This window comes from Vespa velutina, chromosome 18, assembly GCF_912470025.1.
Source record: "Vespa velutina chromosome 18, iVesVel2.1, whole genome shotgun sequence".
Lineage (NCBI taxonomy): Eukaryota > Metazoa > Arthropoda > Insecta > Hymenoptera > Vespidae > Vespa > Vespa velutina.
This window is the reverse complement of record NC_062205.1, coordinates 3,459,467-3,484,707: the sequence shown is the minus strand read 5'-3', so window position 1 is coordinate 3,484,707 and position 25,241 is coordinate 3,459,467. Positions and strand designations below refer to the sequence as shown.

Here is a 25,241-nt window from a genome sequence, read left to right as displayed (position 1 = left end):
AATCTTAAAAAAAAAAAAAAAAAAAAAAGAAAAAAAAAAGAAATTCTTAAGAACTTAAAAGTTATTAATTTTTCATGATTTTTCAAACTGGATCAGTGCAAAGGAATCTTTTTTTTTTTTCACGAAGAATGAATATACCCTGCGATAGAATATAAACTGTAAAATTTTACGATGGCCATTCTGGCAATAGATAGAATCGACACCGAAAAACGTGTAACAAGAGCAAGCTCCACGTTCTTGAAGATGCGGTCAATGACATGAGTCAGCCCTTTCGGCGATATCGTCGTTGCCGTTTCCTTTGTTTCTATCTTCATTGTGGTCCAATAGCAGCGTCGTTCTTCCCTCTTTACCCGTTTGTCGACAAAGAGACGGGGTATCAGCTCGTGCTGATGGAGCGCACCGGTAAGAAATCTGATTGTAAAGGACGGCCGATCCAACGCTTCCATTTTCCTTTTTCTTTCTCCCTCTCTCTCCCCCTCTCTCTCTCTCCCTCTCTCTCTCCCTCTCTCTCTCTCTCTTCTCTTGTAGTATCGTTCGAATCCCGCAAAATTCTATTTCTCTCTTTTATTATTTCTCCATTCCTTCGTACCCTTTCCCTTTTTTCTATCTCTCCCACTCTTTCTATCTTCTTTTCTTTCTTCGTTCATTCCTTTCTCGCCTTATACTATTCCTTAAACCCCTTCCAACTTCTTCGTTCTCTCGCTCGTCTAACCTCTCAAAGAAATATCACGACTATTTCAATTCTCGCTGATATTGCGCCTGAGGCCGACCAGGCCATCCTTTATTTTATACCAACCGACGTACACCCAGCTAACATTTCTTACCTCCGTTCTCCCTTTTCCTTAGACCGCTCGATCCTCTTCTACTTATACCCTTTAGGATGCTCCTCTAAGCCGTGCTTGCATTTTTCTACGTTCGCTCGTCGTTCTCTTACATCGATCTTCTCTCTTCTCGCATCAAAGATTCTTGACCACTAAAAAATTGTCTTCGGAATGAGACCAAAATTGTTCTATTTTGATATATTAGATATAAATATATGAATACGAATAATCCGAAAAAAACAATCGGTGAATAACTATGATTATCCTTTATCACTTTCATTTGTCTCTTCTTGACCATTATTATTATTATTATTATTATTATTATTATTATTATTATTATTATTATTATACTTTAACAAACAAATAAAAATATGTAAACAGGATTAAAAAAAAAATCCCAATGGGATAATCGTAATGTAATATGTATGTAATATCAGTCAACATATATATGTATATACATATATATATATAAAAAAAAAAAAAAAAAAAAAAAAAAAAAAAAATTTACCCGAACATATCAAAATTCTTACTTCGAAATAGATTCAAGAAAGGGAAGGAGACCGAGCGAACCCTAAGGTTTTTGTAGAACACGTTAACCTTATATAATCCGGAATTGGCAGGAGGTATTTCCTAATATCGAACGCGCCATTCTCTATCCTTCTCTTCGTCCCCTTCGTCCCTCGAAAAAGAATGTCTTGGTGACGTCGCAAAAAAAGACAGCGAGAGAGAGAAGTTCTTTCTTTCTTCTGAAATCTCCCCAAAACAAAGGACATCCAATCCTCGTTGAGAACGACACCTTCGCGTATATATAGATTATAAATATATGTGTGTGTGTGTGTGTGTATATATATATATATACATCCATGTAGAATGCAAAAGAAAGCGAGAAAAAAATTCTCCATTTCTCGTCAAATTCAGCGTTGCACGACGAAAATTACGTCGTTCTTGCTTTCGCGCCCGAGATTTTTCTCAAAACGAGGCCAACGAAGCTTGGTTGCGGATGCACGCATGACTGTTCGAGCTCTCAGAACATCGCGTTACAGGGATTTTGTTTTTCGAATAGACTTCTATCCAAGGGATCTTTCTTGGACGGATAAATTCATACTGAAAGCATTTAAAAACGCGAAATGGCGAAACGAAGTATCTAAAATATTTCTATATATTTTTACGTCCGTCATCATCGTCAAAGTTAATGAGAAAATGAATATCTTATGTAAAAATAATCTATTTTTCTAAACTTTCAAAGTAATTTAAATAGTTTGATTTCTTCAATATATTTCGATTTTGGCGCGAGAACTGTTCTTTAATATCTATTAATTGAAATATTTTTGTTAAGTAAACACTCGATGATTCCTATCATATCTTGATCAAATATTACTCGAGATATATGTTTTTTTTTGTCGAATGCAAAAAAAGAAAAATTAACTGCAGATTAAAAAATAAACGAATCTTTTCTCGATTCCATGATCGGAAATTTTTATATATAATATCTCTCTTTCTATTTATTTATCTATCCATCGCTTTGTCTTCTGTTTATAAGCGAATGGCATGTTAGAGTTTTTTGGAAAAGCGTAGACGAGATTCCGTCACAATATTGCATCGCTGGGAATTATTTCGTCGTGAGAGTTCACCCGAAATGTTTTCGGTATTTTCGTGTAAAATTAATGGAATCCAAGCACTCGACGAACATTCGTGTTCGTGAAATTGAAGAATGGAAGTTGCATCTTTGTGAAGCGCATCATTTAACGAAAGAAAAGAAAGTCATTACAAAAACATTTCATTCATAATCTTATAAATTTTACTACGAATAATAATATCCTTTCTCTTCTTTTATCTTTTTCTTCTTTATTTTTTCTTTACGTTACCACTAGTTCACATAAAAAAGAAAAAGAAGATTGTCTCAATTTTTTCACTACTCGTAATATCGACTCGAAACAACAATCGATAACTTTCTTAGTTAAATTCGAAAAACACCATAATCACTAAACGCCAAAAGGAACGACATAGAGAACAAAACATATTTTCATATTCAATGAAAACACAGATATACTTTCGTTATAACGTCATTCGATCCCTTTCCCCTTATTACAAATTCTCTCACCCAGCCCTTCTTCGCCTAATTGTAAGAACTATTCTCCATATCAAGATAGCTCAGCGGTAGGAGAGAGAGCGTGCGCGGGCCGATCGTAGGATGGTGCGCGGTCTTCGAAAGAGATTCCATCCGTCAGTCTATCCATCCATCTATCCATCCATCCATCCATCCCTCCATACATCCATCCATCTATCCATCCATCCATCCATCCATCCATTCGTCCGTTTGTCCATCTATCTATCTATCCATCCATCCCTTTGGTAGTCAGTCGGCCACCTCAACGAAGCAGGCACACTCACAGTGATCACGAGTAGAGCCACGAGAGGGCTTTTCGAAAAGGCACGTCGCTGCCGTAGGAGTGGCTAGACATGTACTAGAGTGGGGTTTGTAATATATATATATATATATATATATATATATATATATATATATATATATATACACACACACACACACACACACACACACACACACATATACATATATAGATAGAGAGATAGAGAGAGAGAGAGAGAGAGAGAGAGAGATAGAGATATGTCTAGAGAAGGTCATGGAAAGAGAAGCGAATAGCACGAATAGAAAGAGACAGAGAGAAGGGATGATAGAGAGAAACCGACCGAGAGAGCGAAGTTGGCGAGAGGAGGGAGTTGTAGGAGTACTGGAGGGGAGAGTCGCGTGCGACGAGAGGGGAGGGTGAGAGGAGTAGTGGGATGGAAGCCGCGAGAGCGTGAGAGGGTTGCGATTGTGCTACAGTCGCACCGCGACACCCCCAACGAGTGAAACCGCGCGCGCCCGGCGATCTCTCTTTCTCTACTCTTCTCTCTCTAGCTCTCTCGTTCTCTATCTCTCTCTCTCCCTCTCTCTCTCTCTCTCTCTCTCTCTCTGTCTCTCTGTCTCTCTCTCTCTCTCTCTCTCTCTGTCTATCTATCTATCTTATTCACTCACTCACTCACTCACTCTGTACCACTCTACCTCGTTCACTTTCTATGTTATATTACTGGTGGCCACGTATACACGAAGGATCCGCTTCGCGAACAGTGCTATGCTTTTAAGGCTGCGATCGAGGCACTCGTCGCTGCCACCAACGTTGTCATCGTCATCGTCAAAAGCTTTATTCTTCATCTTTTCTTCTACGTCTTCTTCTTCGTCTTCCGTTTCTTCAACGTCAACGAATTCGGCCGCCACGCTGCCGCCGACCTTGTCCTTGCTCTTGTTCCTTGACCATCGCAACCATTGCTACTTTCTTCAACAGGATTTTCATCAGTGGTCATTGTACACGGAGGATATCCTCGGACCCTCTAGGAAAGATCACTCAAGGTTTTTCTAATTCGGGTAAGTGAAGTGGTCCTTGTGTCTCTTTCATCCTCTTTTTTTTCTCTTTTCTTTTTTCCACTTTTCGACTTTTCTTCTTTTCCTTTTTCATTTTCATTTTCTTCCTTCCTTTTCTTTCTTTCTTTCTTTCTTTCTTTCTTCTTCTTTTTTTTTTTTTCATTCTTCCCCTTACATCGCTCGCTCCTCACAATTACTTGCTCTTATTCGCCTCCTCTTATTTTTCACGTCACATCTCGATTAGATTCTAGAATTGGTGAAAAAGGGTGGGTAGAAGAGAGGCACTTCTAAAGACGTTTTCTTACTGGACGCGAACGAAATGGAATCGGACGGCGGAAACCTGTTGATGACGATTCTTTCTCACCTCCGGTAAAATTTGCCGACGACAAGTACCGTTCCGGTTGAGCATCGTCGTTGGCAAATTGAGATATTAAATGGATGGAAGATAATATTTATTTTCTCGACTCGAGTTATATAATATTTGCTATCAGGAGGAAACTTTCAAAGGGTCTATTTATCTTGGAACGAGAAAGCGATATGCATATCATTCTCATTAAATGCGACAAGTAGACCCTTAGAGATCTTCACATCTTAATTATTCACGATCTTTATGGAAATATTAAGTGATCAAGTGAATCGGTGCGAAAGAAGATATTTCCTGCGAACGTGTTAATCGATTAAAAAAAAAAAAAAAAGAAAAAAGGATCGAATGATAGGAGTGAAAAGTGTGAGTGATTGAAGAGAGAAGTATTTGATAAAAAAATTTTTGGTACGAATGAGTACACCGAAGAAAAAAGAAAAGAAAAAGAGAACGTCCTCGACAATGTGTGAAACACGCGAAAAGCGTATTCTCGAGAGTCTCTTATACGGTGTATAACGTGCTACGATTCGATGTCTTGTTTCTTCCCATCTCCCACCTCCACGTTTCGTCCTCTCGATCGTTTCCTTTTTCTCCATTGTTCCCTCATACCAACATTCTCATTCTTGCATTTTCCTGTGTATTTGTTTTGCTCGTTTGGTGCACCTGTGGCCGATGTCGAAATTGACGCGTCGTCGTTCGCGAACTCTTCTTTGGAATGCTGCCAATGACTGCTTACTGATTCGAAGACCTGTTGATGATCCTGATGAGCTGAATTAAACGTTCGAGAGATTGTATTGTATCGTATCGTGAATCGAAGAAAAAAAGAAGAAGAAAAAAGAATTACGTACTCGATAAGAGAATATTGGAATTTTTTTTCTATGTGATCCAAGGAAAAGAAAAAATAATATTATACGTTATCGATAATTAGATATATAGTATCATCAATTATCATTTTATGCTGTGTGCAATTAATTGATCGATTTTTTTAACTATATAGTATATCCGCTATATATTTTTGAATCTTGGAAGATCTACTAAAATCCAATAGAAACGTATACAAATGTTCGTAGCAACGTTAATCTCGTATCTTCGCCATCTTTACCTTACCTCGAGTTTCTAGATAAATTTATTCGATTTACCGTGCTGCTACGGAGAATTAGTTACAATCGTCAGTAACGAAGGATTCGTTTCTCTGTTAGAACAGCAGAAATATCAATCTACGAACTCAATTGTCTCTCTCTCTCTCTCTCTCTCTCTCTCTCTCTCTTTCTCTCGCTCCCCTTCTCTCTCTTTTTTCTTTAATTCATTCTTGTTTAATAAATAAAAGAAGATTCTTTGAAAACGTTCTAAAAAAACAAAAGATTTAACTATATCGTAACAAGGACAAGAAGGAAGGAGAATAAAGAATTGTATGATCTATCAGAAGAAAAAAAGAATATGAAGAAAAAGTCCTATCTTTTATTTCTTCGTTCGTTGAATGGTGAAGAAAAAAGAGGGAAGGTTGAGTCAAGGTAGAAAAAAGAAAAGAAACAAAACAATTTCTTCAAGGCCTTTATATTTTTCGATGGTAAAATTGCTACGGCATCGATATCGTGACATTGATGCTAACATTTCGTACAGTCTATCGATGTCGTATTTTTTAAAAGGTGAAAAAACGTGTTATAAAAATCTTCAGAGAAAGAGATAGGAGTGACGAAGATATATATATATATATATATATATATATATATAGAGAGAGAGAGAGAGAGAGAGAGAAAGAGAGCTTGTTTGGGGAAGTTGTCTTATCAGCTTGTTTTCGTTTCATTTCCTTTTTTCTCCCCTTCTCTTTCTCCCGTGTTCTCTCTTTTCTTCGTCACAAAGCGCTAATCTTCGTGAACACGATCATTTTTATCTTTTTTCCTTAGCACCTTACCTCTTATGTTTACATGCGGTCTTTCTCTTTTTTTTTTTTTTTTTCCTTTTTACAAGGTTCGAGGCGGAACCATTGGGCTTTATCTCAAGAGCGTTATTTAACCTGGAATTTTGCCAATAGCGAATGGTGCTGATGTATCAGATACCTGTTGTTGACCCAGCATCTTCAAGGCGAGACAAATTTCGGACGACATGATTAGAGAATTGGAAGGAGTCATTGTCGGAAATTGCGTTTCATCAATTCTCGGATTATCGGACGTTCCTGCGTCGCGTTATCTTTGATATTTCTTTTCGCAATTTTATCTTAAAGCTTCAATAATTGTTTAATCGTTTAAATAATAATTTATTCAAAGGGAATGATCGTTAAATTTGTATTAACTTTATGTACAAATGTTACTATCCGTATATACTAAAGAGATATATTTAAAATGATTTTCTTTGTTTGTGAACTTTCATCGTGAGATCGAATGAAATATCTTACTTTACGTATCTTACTTTTAGTTTTGCAAAACACAAAGAACGTGTAAAAGCGGCGATCGACGAAATTCTTTAAGATTAAACGTTAAGGATTGAAAGATTCAATTTTTCTGCCGGTAAAAGATTACTGAAAGATTCAAGAGAAAAAAGCAGGTATTTCGTATCCTAGATAAAACTTTCGTGGCACTAACTTTGACAATAGCCTTGCATTTCATTCTTTGCATGGAGTTCAAAGATAGTAGTACACCTGGAATTTTCCTCTGTCAGCATCAAAGCTTTTTGCGAATGCATGGAAAAAAAAAAATGAAGAAAAAAATAAAAATCCAAAAAAAAAAGAAAATAGAAAAAGAACAGAAAGAAGAGTAAAATCATATGAAGAAAACATTCTCGTCAATTTTGAAGGCGTGACATGAACGTTTAATGGTTAGATAACTTTTCATGGTGTCACTTATGAAAGTTCGAGAAGAGAAAAGATACATTTAAATACCGCGCTATATCCATCGATATACCCATACTCATTCTATGAATTAGATCTATCGTGCGAGTCGGATGAATTAACCGATTCGAAAATTTATTTATCGCGAAATTAGAGTTAATAGCAAATGGATCGTTTTATGAAAGATAATATCCATTCCTTCGATGGGTTTCTATCGCCTACCGAGTTAAATTAATCGTCGTAAAAAAAGCGCTAACCTTGGCAGGCATATCGTAAAGTTCTATTGGATCGGCCCGAGCAAACTCTTTGCCGTATAACTCGACGTTTACTTTACGGATTTTCCACTTGAAACGGCGAACGTCGAAGTGGTGTTACGCTGAGGTGTCTCCGTGTGAACATCAAGAGTGAGAGAGAGAGAGAGAGAGAGAGAGAGAGAGAGAGAGAGAGAGAGAGAGAGAGAAAGGAAGAGAGCATCTTAGATCTCCCTAAGGACAAAGAAAAAGATAGAGAGATAGAGAGGGAGAAAAGGAGTATGAGAGAAAGAGGGAGAGAGAGAGAGAGAGAGAGAAGATAGAAGTGATCCTAAGGGTCCACTCGACTGATGAGAGTATCACGTAGTTAAACATTGAACGCTCACATATCTTCCACGGTCTACGGACACTCTGATAGACGCGTCCTGATGAAACTTTCATCGTTGACTTTGTCCTACTCTCTTCCTCTCTCAACCAACCTCCATCACCACCTCGATAATTGCCAAGATTTAACCTTTCTTCCGGCGGTCAATGAAGGCTTTTTCGATTATCCGATCGACGTGCGCCGGAAACTGGTGATCGCTTTCGGTCTGGCCATCCTTCATCTTTTCTTCTCCTTTCATCGTGCATACTTTTTCTTTTCTCTCTCTCTCTCTCTTCATTTTCAAACTTCTCCCTCTCCTTTCTTACACTTTCTCTCTCTCTCTCTCTCTCTCACTCTTTATGTTTTTTCTAACGTGCACTGGCTTCATCATTCTCCAGCCTCGCTAAATCTCCCATTCCTACGTCGTTCCGACACGCTTTTCGATTTTGTTAAGAAGAGGAGATATTCCTTAATCGAATTCTCACGCCGAGGCGTGCGTGGCTATAATGGATTACGTGGAATGGAATTCGACTTTCTTTTTGCTTTTTCCAGCACGTGGATAACATATACTGTGCTCTATTCAATATTGCCCGGTGGCTTGGAAAGTGGATCGACAATAGAATTGAAAGAGTTAGGTATATACTTGTTCATATCTCTCTCTCTCTCTCTCTCTCTCTCTCTCTTTCTCTTTCTCGCTCTCATTTGTTCATTTTATTTTCATTTATCCGTAATGACAATCTTATTTATAAAAATGATTATAATTTCCATTAATCGCGTTAACGTGCTTTATAAACTCTTGAACAGTGAACATTAATTAGCAAATTGTATCATTTGTATGCAACAATGTCGTCCTTTCAATTCTTGAAACGCTAATGTTACAAACAACGTCATACTTTTTTAATATAATTTATTTCCTTTCGTGATTAGTACGATATTAGCTATGATAATAGTATAGAATGAGGTATCAAAGAAAGGAAATATCAAAAGTCATGGAAGAAACATCGGCTTATTTAAAAGAACTGCATCGAATTTTTATGCCCTCCTAGGGTGATATAAGAGATGGATAAGAGTGAAAGAAAAGGGAGAAAGAGAAAGTTAATAAAAATTCTACTTCCCTATCTTCTCGCCTAATGCCCCGACAAATCGCTCGTAAATTTCTTTCAATGTACACGCTTACATAATCCTCAGTTATCGAGCGGAATAAGAAGAGCGCGAGTAACGCGAAGCCGACGTCCGCTGGTGTGGGGAGGTTTATAGGGTGAGGGGTGAAGAGTGAAACTTGGGGTGGTTTGAGCGCGATGATAAAGGAAGTCAAGAACGGAGTAAGAAGTCCTGAGGCATTATATCGCGCGATTATCAACAGGTCCTCCTCTCCATTTAAGCATTCATTGGCAATCATCCAAGTGGCATTCTGGCCCTCTTCTCGACCGAAGGAATCGAAAGACCGCGTGGTACGCGAACTTGCTTTTCCATTTCCTTTTTCTCCTTTCTTCAAACTCTATGAACTATAGCTATAGTTTATTCATAGATCTTCTATAAGATCGTTTATTACTCGATAATCTCTCTCGCAACACGTGTCTTCTTTTTTTTTTTTTACTCACGCGCATCTACGCATAGATCTGTTCTAATCGATTTATTCTACGACGGAAGGTTTCCAAATATCCCTTCGGGATATTTTGATTTTAATGAAATCTTGCAGGATCTATCACATACATTTTCTTTTTCTCGAGCTTCTTTTCAACGGATATATAAATAATTTGATTTATTGTTCATTTAATTAATGAAATGAGTCCTTAGAGAATAGAAAGATATGTTTTTTTTTTTTTTTTTTTTTTTCTATAAACATTGTAGTAGTTATATTTACGGTGAAAAATATTAAAAAGCGTTAATAACTACGTACGGATAGCGTATGGAGTTATAACGTAGATACGGACCAGGCTAGTGAAACCTCACGCTGGTCAATAACGAAAAACGTGCTTTTTGCATCGTTATCGTTGCATTTACTCAATTTGCATTCTAATCGTTCTAATTCTATCGAGTCTCTTTTTGAGGAAAAATCGATGTATAGATGTACGTTATTTACAATTGCAAATACTTTTAAATATTTCCTTTTCCTGGTCCGCCTATATATAATTCTCCTATAGCTTTTCAAACGCGATGCAATTTTTACGTGAAAAATATTTTTTATCGTTCCTTTTGTAAGTCAATATTCTCTGAACAAATACTCGTACATTTTCATTAAAATCCAAATTTTTCCGAGTTAGATATTTTCTCTTCGTTAATTTAAGCTCGATTTGTGCGTTAACGCTTGTCATTTGAATGAATGCTATAAATAAATAAAATTCAAAGGAACGAGTGGTCCTTTTACGAAACGGCAAGGACATGGTCATTAAACGGACATTTTCCGTTAGCAAATAATAGCCGATGAGGGAGGGCGCGCGTTCTTCGTCCGGCTATGCATGCGCTCGTTATTCCTCTTTTATTTGTTTCTTTTTTCTTTTTTCTCTCTCTTTTTTTTTCCTTTTATCTACCCTCTCCTTTGCCGGGATCGCAAAATTTCAGATTGCGCTTTAATATCCGGCGACCGCTTAATACGCGATGACGCTTTTTCTGGGATTTCGAAGCTTTATTACAAAAAAGGTTCGACCTAGCCGACGGGGACGGCAGATGTCACGTATGCTTTTTTTTTACCACGTATGACCGTCGATACGCCTCCCTCCCTCCCTCCCTCCCTCCATCTCCTCCTCCTTCCCTCATTGCAGGACCCACCTCTATATCCCTATCACCATCCCACGCAATCCCCTTTCCATTTCTATCCAACAGTAGAGCGTTCACGTCGAAATGCCCTTTTCCTTTCTCCTTCACAACGTTGTGATACGCTTGTTCTGCCAAACTTTCCTTTGTAAAATGAGTTTGCGCGTTCTGAAACCTTATGTGCATGTGTCTATATATATATATATATATATATATATATATATATATATATATGTATATATATATATATCTATTTATCTATTATCTGTTTATTTTCGTGGTGCGTAGAATAAAATGAAAAGGAATCCATAAAATTCAAAACGGATTAGAGAAATTGGTTATTATCTTTGATCTTGTTATCGTCAATTCGATTTTATTGGAACGAATGATATTATTGGTAACGTAGGATATTTAAATCGATGAATGAAATTATATCGATGCTTTAAATGATAATGACGAATAATTATATACTGATATAATATTTTAGATTTTTATCGTCGATACGTACGATCAACAGTTTTGTAATAATTTAAAAATTACGAGAAAAAGTTTACGTGAAAAATGAATGATTGTAGAAATTAATAATTATGTTTTATCGATCGAGACAGCACGAATTATTGAATGACTATAATGTTTACCATTTTTATAGGAAAGACTTTCGAAGCTTTAATAAATACGGAAATATGAAAAAATCCGGTAATTAAATTTTTGTCATTAAAAGTACAATTACACGACGACGGCATATGTTTTTAAGAGAACAACGCTGAGCCATAAAATTTGCATCCGTAAATATATTTCGGTTTTACGTACATATTTTTTTTTTTTTCGCTTTGACGCTACACAACCAATTCACTCTTTATACCGAATAGAAAAAGTAAAAAACAGCGCAAGGGAGGATGACGTTGGTATAATAATAATTTTTAAATTTGTCGCATTGGCTCACTCTATTTACTTTTACTCTACTAGCGTAACAATGTAATGTAACAACAAAATCGTAATATTTTTTTTTTTCTTTTTTCATTTCTTTTTGTCACCTGCGTGTTTCGAAGAATTGCATTTATTTAAACGTCGAACGAAGAGAGAAAACACTTGATATGATAAAATAACACTGGGACGTCGGCCGATCATTATTCTAATCTCTAAATCTATTTCAACCACGTTTTATATTAAAGTCATCTCGTCAATTGATTAATTATCAATCACCGAGATAATTCGGCCATGATCATCGAACGTGAAACTGATATTCGAGCGAGAACGGCCGAGATATATCATCGGATAAAAGAGAAGAAAAAAAGAAGAGAGCGGAGAATAAACAAAAAATTGATTGCCAGTTTCAACGATAGATAACACGTATACGATATGATATTAACCCTTCAAGTATTCATCGTCATTTGGTGAAATGGAAAACAATAAAGACAAAGTCTCGTTAAAACCGAAGATTCTATGGATTCCTCTTCGTTAAAACGATTTGATTGTATAAAAACGACGTATACAAATATTACAAAAAATGTTACGGATAAAGCTAACGAGAATGGAAATTTCGAACGAATAATTGGTAGAACGACGGTGACTCGAATTAAAATGATAATTAGAAAGAGAGAAGGAAAAAAAATTTGACGATTTCTGCCAATTAACAATCTCGATAAAACGCATCTTTCCAAATTACGTTCTTAAGGGGATATCTTTCGGTTTCTTCCTTTTATTTCCTTTTTTACTTTTTTTCTTTTTTGTTGAATATCGCAGTGGATCCCAATGGAACGAAAAGTAGGAAAAAGAACGGGGAGACGAAGAGAAAGAGAGAATACTGCTAGCATCCAGATTTGCCAGAGCCGCGATTGTAGTGCTTGGATATTCCTGGCAGCCTCAATCGACGATGCATTAAAAGCACCGTCGAAATGGCATATCGGCGAATGCGGATCGCGAGAACGCATTTACTTCGCAGATATAATGCACTCTCGGGGAATTTCATTGTAATACGATCGCATTAAACAGAGAAACGGTGATCCTGTTAAAGATCGTCCGTGCGAAGGATCTCTTTCTCTCTCTCTCTCTCTCTCTCTCTCTCTCTCTCTCTTTATCTATCTATCTTTCTTGCTCTCTTTTGAAAAATAAAATATAAAGGAGAAGGTTTCGCACTTCTCCGGTACTTTCATACAAGGGAAATGCTTTTAAATCGGAGCATTTCGACATTTCCTATATATCATATTTCTTCTTCCGAAAATTTATAACGTAAAAGTCGAAGTGCGGTATATATATATATCGTAGTATTGCATTTTGATTGAACTGTACAAGTATCATCATTTATTCAGTAGTATTCATGATAATATCGATGATATTCACGTGGATTAATTGATTGAAATAGGACACCCTTTATAGCTTCGGCCAATGTTCCCTTTCATCGAGAAATTTCTTTCATGGAATATCGAAGCGATGCAATCAATGATCGTATTATTGTATCATCGAATCACATAACATGATACTTTATCGAAATAATCGGCAAATTATTATACTAAAACAGGAAGAGAAAGAAACAGAGAGAGAGAGAGAGAGAGAGAGAGAGAGAGGGAGAGAGAGAGAGAGAGTGATAAGAACAAGTAGGATCGAAAGAAGGATGGAAATAAAGCTGCTTTTGAATTCATCTCAATGTTATCATGACATTTATCTGAGGCTTATCGCAAGGCAGACTTGGAATGCGACGCATCAGTCACAAAATGAAGTACGTTCTCAGAAGAGAGGAGTCGAGACGAGGAAGAAAATGGAGAGGAGGATTGGAATATAGGGTGTATGTGAGAGATCGTAGGGGATGGCATACGCTGAAGCGTTATAAATTGTTCCATATGCAGTGCATTAGAGTAAGCTTGGCACGCACTGGACGTACCTCCTATTTATTGCGAGAATCCACCCGAGCTGCATGGTAATTCCTAGGAAAGTTACAATGAGGTGTACTATTTGAAATATAACAACCCGTCTAAGAACTTTCTTGTCATTTTCTTAAAAATGAATTATTTCCTTCTTTATTCCTTTCTTTTTATCTTTTTTCCTTGGTTTTTTTTTTATTTTTCTTTTTTCTTTTTTTTTTTTTTTTTTTTTTTTTTTTCCTTTTTCTGACATTAGTAAAAATAACTCTAATATGTATATACAGAATATACCCGTATACGTGTATGCATATGGACAAAGCTGAGATAATAAACTATGAAATTAACAAAAATTTCTTTATAGAAAAATATTTCTCGTAAAAGACAACAGACTTTTTCTGATGTTGAAGGAAGCAAAAGAGATAGGATTAGCGAGCGAAAAAGAAAGACAAAGAGAGAGAGAGAGAGAGAGAGAGAGAGATGAAATGATCAGGCGCCGAAGGACGACGCACCATGAACATTGGAAGTGAAACGGGGTGGAGACGATAGTAGGGTTTGAAAGGAGTGGGGTTAGAGGGGTTGCTCGGTCTACACTGAAGCGTTATAAATTGTTCCATATGCACTGCATTAGAGTATAACGCGGCGGCTCAACCGCGCACCGGACGTCCCTCGTATTTATTGCGATAGGTTTTCGGGAGCAAAACGCTCGACCCGCCAAATTTATCGTTTCGCGCACAAAGACCACTTTCCCGGATATGCTCTTCTCTCTCTCTCTCTCTCTCTCTCTCATTTTGATCTCTCTCTTTCTCTTTCTCGTACACACATACACACACACACACAAATACACTCGCACATATGAAGACACACAGAGATATTTTCATCCCTTGTTATGATTGTTGTCGTTGTCGTTGTAGTCGTCCCGTCTCGGTTTCCCTTTAGAACGGCAAATATGCGAGCGAATTTCTCGCTAAAATTCAATGGCTAATTTTTCAACACCCTTCCTACCGTTTTGTTTTCACAGCCGATGCGTCGACTTTTTTTTAGTCTCTACCATGTCTCTCTCTCTCTCTCTCTCTCTCTCTCTCTCTTTCTATCTCTCTGTTTTATTTACGTTCATACGTTGCCAGTTTTTTTTTGTTATTCTTGTTTCTTTTGTTATATATTAAAATATGATTTACTCGGAATGAAATGTCTAGTATGAACTTGAAACTATCAATAACTATCGTGAAACGTGCTAATTGGTTTATCGTAGTAATGATAAATTTATGAGCTTATTAATCGTTAATAATTAATATATATGTATATATAGTTATTTATGATGAGAATAAAAAATGTGATGAGACGACAATAGTAATAATTTGTATCGAGGAAAATGAAATGATCGTTATTGTCAAATAATCTAGAAAGAAGAAGAAGAATCGAATAACAATAGTGCGAATGCTTTCAACGTCTTCGTCGAATATTTCCTTTCCCTTTTCATAAATAAGCTATTCGACGGGAAGCATTTGAACAATGGAGTCGTCGGGCATTCGGATAAAGCGAGCTTGCGAACGGCTATAAAGTTGGCTAGGGGTAAGAGTAGTGGACGTCTTAATGCTTTATTGCGTCGTGTTGCCTCGAAGCAAGGAAAGCAATCGACTCTTCGAAACTGAAGTTTCCGCGGAGTTCACTGGGCACGAGGTTGCCTTTAGGCTACGTTAGAAGCCTTCTTCGACTTTGGTATTAGTAGCTCCTATCTTGGATACCAACGGGAGGAGAGATCGAAAATGCGAGTAAGAATCTCCTCACGATTTTCTATCATTTTATTTTACTAGCATTGGAGTCAGCCCAATAGCGATAATCGCAATGAAAAGAATAGCTTTCAGAAAGTTCATAAAGATTGATTTACTGTCGACTATTATGCTTCCCATTCTTTTCTTTTCTTTTTTTTTTTTTTTGACTTTGACGAAAAAGATAAACGTCAAATAATACGATCACTTTCTCTCTCTCTCTCTCTCTCTCTCTCTCTCTCTCTTTTTCTCTTATATTTTCATAATAATCATTTAACTTATGCATTTATCATATAAAATGATGTCTTTAATTGTCATCATCCCTTTAATAACTTTACTTTAAATAAATGTCATTCTACTTGGCTTCGCCACATTTTTTCTAAATTTCCCGACTGACAAACGAGAGAAAGAGAGAGAGAGAGAGAGAGAGGAGAAGGGTTGGGGAGGTGGGGGGAAAGAGAGAAAGAGAAACGGAGATAGAAATTTAAAGAGAAAGAGAGAGAGAGAGAGAGAGTCGAACGAGTTGAACGTATAGAGGATTTCCAGCCTCGCCGTCCGAAATTCGAATTCTCCGTTCGGTGGTAGCCCGAACCGATTATCGGTTACGACGATGTTGGCGGCGGCCGTTGTATATATCGAGTGATTAATGAGCGTGCCGATAGGCGCGCGAGATCGAGTTCGAAGCCGGCCGATAATTTATTAAGATTCGAAAGCCGCCAATCGAAACCCTCGCACGGGCCCTTTGCCAGCCTCTCCGACCCTCCCTTCCGACAATCCCTTCGCTTTTACCAATCCCCTTTATACCTCTCGGACACTACTCCACCACAATCAAATCGAATGTTCACAGACTCATCCTGGACACGTTTATATGCTTGAACTCGTACACTGTGCTTGAACACCTACATACCCGCGTGCGCACACACACACACATGTACTTGATAATCGTATAGGACACTTTAACTCTCTTTCTCTCTTGCTCTTGCTCTTTCTATTCTCTGACCGAGAGAGAGAGAGAGAGAGAGAGAGAGAGAGAGAGAGAGAGAGAGAGAGAGAGCATTCATGTGCTCGTGATAAAACGTTTTAATTAATATTGCACGAAGTAGCTAAGTACCCACTTCGAATAATGTTTCTTCGATTCTCTTTCTCGTTTAGACTTTGACCCGTTAAATAATTATTCAGGTAAAATTTAAAATGAATAATTTTATATTTCCATTAAGACACAAGCCGGGCATAAAATTTCAATCGTACGAGAAAAATTATTTCCATCTTTAAATGATAATAAAAACCGATTGTGAAATGGTTCAGAGGGGAAAAAAAAAAAAAAAAAAAAACGTGCGCGCAAAATACGACCAATTATATAAAATCGCAATATCCTTATTGTCTTTCTTTTTTAATCTCTTTCATTTTTCTCATAATATTTGTGATAATTACAAACGCTTCTTTTAGCTACGATTTTAAATAAAAGCCAATAATTATTATTGCAAAACATTCCAATGAAATAATTCGAAAGAGATCGCGTAATACAAACATTTTATAGGGATCACATTACATTTCCGAAAGTATCTAAATGTGGGGATGTATTTCGTATGTAAATTTGATCGATTAAATGACAATATATCGTAGTTGCTAGTTCGAGTCTGGGGTATTTGTTATGCGGTAGCAGTAATCGACATTTGTTTCCATTTTCTCACGTGGCCAGAGAGAAACGTGTACCATCAGACATTTAGAAATTCATAATGGCGATACGGCTGTGTTAAAAATTTTACTTTCAAAATCCTATACCGACGAAGGAAAAAAAGGAAGGAGAAACGAGGAACAAGAAAATTATTTTAACGTGTATACGAAAAAATTAATTGGATTTTCTTCGGAGAAGATCTTGATGCCTTATCTACTTTCGTTCATTCATTTCGACGTACCGAAAACGGAGTGCCGCCGAAGCGGCACGGGATTCCATTTCAGAGCTTTCTAACCCAGTTTTGTAAAGCACGTACATACGTACCGTATACATATAGAACGTAATGATAAAATAGTCGTCGTATAAAAGAAAATGCTATCGAGGAAACAATGTAACCATTAAATCGTATTTTCTAACAGATAGAAATCTTACATGTAGTACTTATTTTAAAACAGAAAATACTTATCTTAATGGAAGATTTTCTATTAGATCTTTAAAATGTAATAAAGAGGTAAAAGTATCGGGTGACGATTTTATCTAATGATAAATATATTAAAAGGGAGAATTGTAAATTACGAGGAACGTCAAAAGATATAATTAGAAAATTTTTGCTCTCTTGAATTTTAATCAACCATTATATGTTATACATCGTATGATCACCCTCGATCAATCATAAAACTTTAGAATTGAAGGACTTATGAGAAAGAAATTCGTTGTCGTTATCGTCGAGATGCGATAGAAATCGGTTCGAGGGTCGATTCGGCGGCTCTTGTCATTTCGAGATACTCGAGTGCTTTCGAGACACTTTTTGATTTAATCGCGAGATCGAGCATTCGAGTGAGCACTCCTACATCGAAGTAGACGTCCCTTTGTGTGGTGAGCACAACGCTCTGTGGCCCTCGACGCTCGACGACTGGAAACAATGAGCTTCGTTTCGAGCATCGTTTCTTCGACACTATGAACAGTGCCAATACCGGATGAATGTGAACGTAGTGCTCCTTTCCTTCTTTCCCCTTTCCCCTTTCCCCTTTCCCCTTTCTTCCTTCGTCTTTAACTCTTTCTTCGCATCTGTTCTCGCAGAATGGTTAATAGAACTCACTTTCGTCATCGAGGATAATTTACCCACCGGGATAATTTTCTTTCTAATTAACGCAAATTACGTTCTATCCCTAAATCGTACGAGTAAAATGAAATACGTTTGAGTACACATCTAATACATTTCTTTTCTACCTTTTTTTCTTTCCTCCTTAATATAATAAACAAAGAGTGACTAATACTTTTGTCATATTTTCTTAATTCATTAAATGACTCAGAGAATGATAGAGAGATTTGAAGAGGGCGGAGGGCGGAGGGCGGAGGGCGGAGGGCGGAGGGCGGAGGAGGGTGGGGGGGGGGGGAGAGGAAATAAAGCAAAGCAGTGCAAAAGTTGAATTGTGTATGAAGAGAAAACATTTGAAGGATCATCGGGAATACTTTATAAACTTTTCCTCGAATGAAATCTATTATCGAATGTAAATATTAGTGTTAATTTGAAGATAAATAAAAAGTATCCCTGTAGAATTGGTATGGTCTCTTTAAGATCTTGGACATAGGGGCACACGGAAGGAAAATGAGAAGAGGCGGAAGGAGAAGTAATGGTAGAAGGAAAAAAAGAAGGAAAAGAAAAAGGAAGAAGAAGAAGAAAGAGAAAAAGGAAAAAAAAGCAGAAGAAGAAGAAGAAGAAGAAGAAGAAGAAGAAAGACGTTGAACAGTTTCCGAGATTATAATACCTATAGTTCGAACGACTCCGTCTCGTCTCTCAAGCCGTCCTTCACGCTCTCTTGATCCTTTTCCTTACCCCTTCGCGCACGGCAGTTGATCCCATCAGAAGTTTCCAGTATGTTTATAATCCACTAATCGCTCGCCTTTCTCAGGCACAATTTAAAACTTTTCCACGACGCCGTTATCCTTGAGTTCTCTCTTTCCCTTTCTATCTCTATCTATCTTTATATCTCTCTAACACCCTACGTTCCCGTTGGTGGTCCTTCTCCTTAACCCGACTTCATTTTGCGGCTCATAGACCGTCGAATTTCACGGAGTTACCTCTGACGCGCTTCCAAAAGATTCAACTAAAGGAAACGACGTCTCGAATTGTTTCGGTTATTTCAAAACGTTGGAAGGCAAAACGAAAATCCTCATTTTATGAGGGAGAGCCTGTAATATTGCACTTTTAATTATTCCCCCAAAATCAAATCTTTCGAGAAATTTCATTTCTTATTCCATTAAAAACAACAATATTAATATTTTAAGAAATTTCAATCGTATCAAAGAAGGATATAGATATACGAGAGATTGAAAAAGTTTGAGTTCACAGTCTGTTATTAATACTACTTATTCTAATATCCTACACTAACCCGATTGTTATGTTACGCGTAAGAGGTGTATAATCTGTGTTACCTTCTACAACGATAGTATAAGAGCGTCGTGGGGAGAATAATGTTTCTTCTTGGCACTTCTAGTTGATATTTTGTCCATATTTGTCGCTAAAATCACACTTCAATCTGACGAATAGCTTTTATGTAATCGTAGTGACGATCTAAGATCTAGAATTCGTTACAATCGTGCTCTCTCTCTCTCTCTCTCTCTCTCTCTCTCTCTCTCTCTTTCTTTTGTTGCAACCTTTAACCCGTTTAGAAGTACAATTGTTCCAATAACAAAGTCTAACAGGATAAATTCATCGAATGATCTGAATGAGAAATTGCTAATAACTATAATGTATATTAGACCAAATTTATATCATGATTGTTACGTGCACTTAAAGGAGAAATAAAATTGTTACAATATGATACTATTACTATTTACAATCGAAACAATTGATGCTTATATTTGCAAACTAATGTTTATATGTATTCAGTAGAATCTATGTATATTGAACGATTGATAGTTACGTATCGACGTTGCGCATCGGTGAACGTATAAAATACGAAACATTCAACGATTGGAAACTTCCTATTTTCCTCTCGTAAATACTGCGTATAAATATTCGTTCGAATTCCTGAAAACGGCAGAATTAACAAAGTATTTCGATAAAATATTGAACAATACAGACAGATTTTATATGCTACTATAAATAAATATATATATATATATATATATATATATATATATATATATATATATATGGACGTATGTATTTTTTTCTTCTAGCCATCAAACAAAACGCGCAGATCAAAGAGTATTTCAATTTTCTAGCATTTAATTTCGTTTTTTCTTTCTCTCGTTTTGTTCTTTTTTAGCAAAGGGATATACAATTTTTATTTCATACTTAGAATACATACTTAGTTTCAATTTATACTTAGAAACATCCATAATAGGCAATGCTAATTTTATTGCATTAATTAGCTATCTTATATACGTATTACTTATCGTTCTCTCTCTTTCTTTTTTTTTTCATATTGAACTTCGTCCTTTTATTTCCTCTTTTTTTTTTTGTCTTGAATTTAGTAAAGTGAGGAAAAACTTTTCGAATACTCTGTGGACGTGGTCGAAGTATCAAATTAAGGATTGATCGAGCGTAAACGCGAAAAGACACGACGCAAAATGGCGCAATGATACGAGAGCGATGAAGTTTGCACAGTAAAAATTAAAGTTTATTCACTTGTAATAAAGTCCCACTTTTCTTCTCCCTTTAATTTATCGAACGAGTTGGCGAAGAAAAATAAAAAGAGAAGAGAAAGGATAAAAAGAGTGATCGAATTGATTAAAAGCAAAGATAATTTCGCGTGACGTGTAAAAGGTGCCGATGGCCTCGGGATCCTCTTTGAAAATTGTTTATCTTGATTAAAAATAAAATCGAAGTGTAAAATCTTTTGCCCTGGAGCATTATCCTGATCATTTTTTGAAATTTCATTTTCTCGCGTTTTCCACGTTCTCGTACTTTCTCATTATTTTTATCTTTTCCTTTTTCTATTTTCAAACTCTTTCTCCTCTTTTATTTCTCCTTTCTTTCTTTCTTTCTTTCTTTCTTTCTTCTATTTTTCATTTCAGTTCGTATCGGTACAAAGATCATCTCGTGAACGTTGTACCCATGCAATCCGTATTATCGTGATGCATTGTAATGACATACAACGTGGCATTACTAATATGTATTAGCGTTCTCGCGGATTAACATAGAGTTCCGTGTAGTATAATTAATAGACTAATGGTACCAACAGAATAATAATATATTCATGAACTTAAGCATCTTAGAATTATTAGAAGTGAATTTAAAGAAACATTTTAAAATTATTTTTCATGAAAAAAAAAAAAATGATTGTACAATTAATAGAAAAATTATATTTTCTTTTAGTATTTTGTATAGTATGCTCTTTATGCTTTTTAATTTTGTATATCGCACACACATACACACATGTATATATATATATATATATATATATTCTTTGGCGACATTTCATAGAATCATTTCACTTGTTTAATAATAAGAATCTTTAAAACGCGTTTGAGAAAACACATGTTTGGAGGTTGGGCGATGAGCCACGTAAAGGGAACTTTTCTGATTCATGTTTTGTTACGTAGAAAGGTATGTTTTAATTACGAGCCACATCAGACATATTAAATTACGACTTTTGCCGTTGGCAACATGTAAATTATTAAAAACCGTCTGTCCTTTCACGCACATACAATGAATACGATTTAGAAAATTTTTCTTGAAAAATAATCGAAATTCTATTAATCTAAAATCTAATTCTTATTTATCATTGTTAATTTTGTACTTTGTATTTTTTCTTTTTGTGATATTTTCTATTTCTTCTTCTTTTTTTTTTTTTTTTTTTTTTTTTTTTTTTTTTTTTTTTTTAGGATAATTAAAACATCTTTTCATATAAAATGAAATGTAAAAGGAAACGAAGACGAGTCTAATAATGAAAGGCACTTGTACAACAAAAGATAAAGTAAATGCAACAGCGAAAAATAGATTGCAAGACCATCTTTGTTTCTACTTTACTCTACGCTAATCCCATAAAGGAATCTCTGCGCTAAAGATGAAACTTACATGTACGAGTTGAAAATTAAATTGCTTATGAGGAATTTTCTCATATTCTTAAATGAAAATGACATGAAAAAATGAAAATGAAGATAAAAGAAGAAAGAGAGAGAAAGCGAGAGAAAGCGATATGAAGCGATAGTCGAAGAAACGTTAAAGACGATATAAAAGTATGATGGGGTAGCAAGTGTATAGTATGCAATGGACGTTTCGACGAGGTTACGTAAAATGAATCATTTTATTTCATGGAAGAGTGAACGCGTCGGTCACAGGGGTAGACGAGGATCCTTTCGACGAGGGTGAAGAAAAAAAGAGAAAAAGAAAAAGGGAAAGAGATAGAGATAGAGAGAGAGAGAGAGAGAGAGAGAGAGAGAATCAGAGACTGGGCACGTGGTGCGTACGAATCGTGCCGTACCACATTCTCTATTCTGTTTTCACCATGGAAAAAGGTTCTCGTTTTCTCGTTCACTCATTCTATACGTTTATCTGTTCGTCTCTCTTTCTCTCTCCCTCCCCCTCCCCCTCGCTCTTTCCCTTTCCGTGCCACGTGAAATCGTTTCGCGATCTTCGGTCACTGGAAAAAATTGACGATGCATGGAAACGGCAGGGAGAAGAGGAATCTCTGTGCACGGTTCACGAGATAATTCTCGCGTTTCGAAATTCTCGCGAATCGAAATGCCGAACGAAATGCACACGCTCGCTGCTAGAGATAGAAATCGAGATAGATAGATCCAGATAGCTAGATATGTAGGTTTTTATAAGTTTTCAAAGGAACTTGAAATTCCCGTATGGATTTATTTTTAATTATATAACGTAAAGAAAGAGGAGAAGAAGAAACAAAAAAGAAAAGAAAGAGGGATAGGGAATGATTAATTTAATTTTTCATCCAATGTACATATTTTCATGATTTCATCGTGAAAACGTTTCATATAATATTGATTTTTTCTTTTCTAATAAAAATCGCGAATTATGCGAAGCTTTTTATCGTTCGCTTTCTCGTCGACGTAAAGCGATTTCAGGAAATCAACTTCAACGAAAAGCAACGAACTATGGCGATCTAAAGGCAAATCGACCCTCGAACGATGTAGAATTCAACGCTTTATTGGTTAACTTTATTCATCGAAACGTTAGCAACCAAACGGGACGTAGCGAGCGCAATCAATGCTTCGCTATCGGTTGCATAGTTCGTGGATCTCAATTTCCGCATCGGTTTACCTCTCGCCTCATTCGTAACATCGCTCCCGGTTTCTGGCCTCTAAAATCGGACCAAACGATTTTACGTTCGCTTTTTTTTTTTTTTTCTAAATCTCCCACCGAAATCGTTGCGAATTTTACTTTTATCAAAATGCCATGATCGCTTCAAATAAGACAAAAGATAAATATGTACATCGTATCACCTTGATAATTCATAAAACAAAATATCGATCGTATTAATATTTCGATTTTTTTTTTTTTTCCAATTAAAAAGAAAAAGAAAGAAAGAGACGTGCAATTAATGAATCGTGTAAAATAAGGTATTAAGCCGATCGAGTTTCCTCCTTCATTCTTTTTACTTCATTTTTAATGTTTTACTTTTCATGTATTTATTTATTTATTTATTTATCAATTTTTATTTAAATCACAGACGAACGCACTGTTAACTTCAATCGCACACTAATTTCTTTCACGACGAATCGCTATGAGGTAAATTTTCGATATAGACCAGAGATATATATTTCCGACGATAAATCTTAATCCGTTAATAACGGTCGGACGAAACGAGAGAACGCAAACAAATCTCGATTAGCCGCCGTGAAAGAGGTGTGTGGCCATTAAACGTTAAAGCTAAAAATAGAAAAAAAAAAAAAAAAAAAAAAAAAAGAGAAAAAAAAAAAAAAAAAAAAAAAAAAAAAAAAAAAAAAAGAAGAAGAATGAAAAGAAGAGAGAACTTTATCGCGATACGTCGGTGGTATATTGGAAACGTGTCGGTCGCGAAGTTTCTTTTCTAATCGTCGCACGTTGGATAAGAGCAACCGTATGAGAGTTTGCCGAAGGGCTTGGTAAATTCCATGGATTCTGAAAGTGGCTTTATACCAGGGTAAAGTGAACACGAAAGAGGGAAAAGGATAGGGAAAGAGACAAAGAGTGATAGAGGGTGATAAAGGGTGAAAGTCTGAGAGAGAAAGGGAGAGGGAAAATGAGGGAGGATGAAAGAGTGAGAGGGTGGGAGTGTTCGGTGAATGGTGCATGCAAGGAGAAGAGATCTTGAAGCTCATTCAGTGGGAACGAAATCCTTCGCGTCCCTTGAAAGTGTTGAGGATGTCGAGCACGTAGCTTGGTTCCTGATCATCGCCCGAAGGATGGAAGATAGTAAATATGATAGTAAATATATAGAAACCTTGAGGATATTCGGGAAACCTCGCGAATCGTACAATAAGTCTTGTATATTCTCCTTTCGTACGATTCTATTATTTAACTGTGAACAAATCAAGAATATCAGATTGCATTTATATCACAGAATATGATTTATTTATTTTCTTTTTTTTTTTTTGGTTTTTGTTCCCTCCTCTCTTTTTCTTCTTTTCCTCCCCCCAAGTTTTTGTAAATATTTACGTTCATACATGTTTGAAGGTATACATTTATACGTGAATATTAAAAAGTGACTTTTAATTGTTGCGCTCCGAGATATATATATATCGTGAAAATTTGTATGATAGCTTTAAAATATTTCTGCAAATGTATGTTATCTAAAAAATCTCAAACCGTTCGAATGATGTTTCAACTATTTTATCTTTTTCATGGAGAATATCCTATCGGATTTGGACGATTGACTTTTTATTGAATTAACGCAAAGCCGCAATCAATTTTTGAGAGATCAAAACGATTTGTCCTTACTTTTTTGGTATATCTACCAGCTCGTCGCGCATCATTTCTCATCTTCCTACCTCTACCCTCCCCTCCCACCATACCTCCCACCCCGACTTTCGCACGATCACGTTTTAATCGATGTGAAATTTTCGTTAACGTTCTCCGTGAGATAGGAGCCTTTCGTATGAAATTTATTCACACGCGCGGTTAGTGGTTTTGCGATTGCACATATTTGCGAATCAAGCTAACGCGTCGCGGTCGGCCGCGCGACAGATCTGC

The 25,241-nt window shown here is 36.3% G+C and overlaps 2 protein-coding genes across 7 annotated transcripts in view; one reads left to right on the top strand and one right to left on the bottom strand.

Moving 5' to 3' along the window:
* LOC124955424 (lachesin-like) overlaps positions 1–25,241 on the top strand; it is a 135,781-nt gene that overhangs the window by 27,401 nt on the left and 83,139 nt on the right. For 2 of the 5 annotated variants that reach the window (XM_047509852.1, XM_047509854.1), the window contains exon 1: positions 3,657–4,245. The exons of the other annotated variants lie outside the window; for them this stretch is intronic. The gene's annotated coding sequence lies outside the window, so the exon portion shown is untranslated. Of the gene's footprint in view, positions 1–3,656; positions 4,246–25,241 lie in introns of those variants that run through there. 5 annotated transcript variants of the gene reach the window in all.
* LOC124955422 (4-coumarate--CoA ligase 1-like) overlaps positions 1–25,241 on the bottom strand; it is a 136,907-nt gene that overhangs the window by 38,945 nt on the left and 72,721 nt on the right. The window lies entirely within an intron of this gene.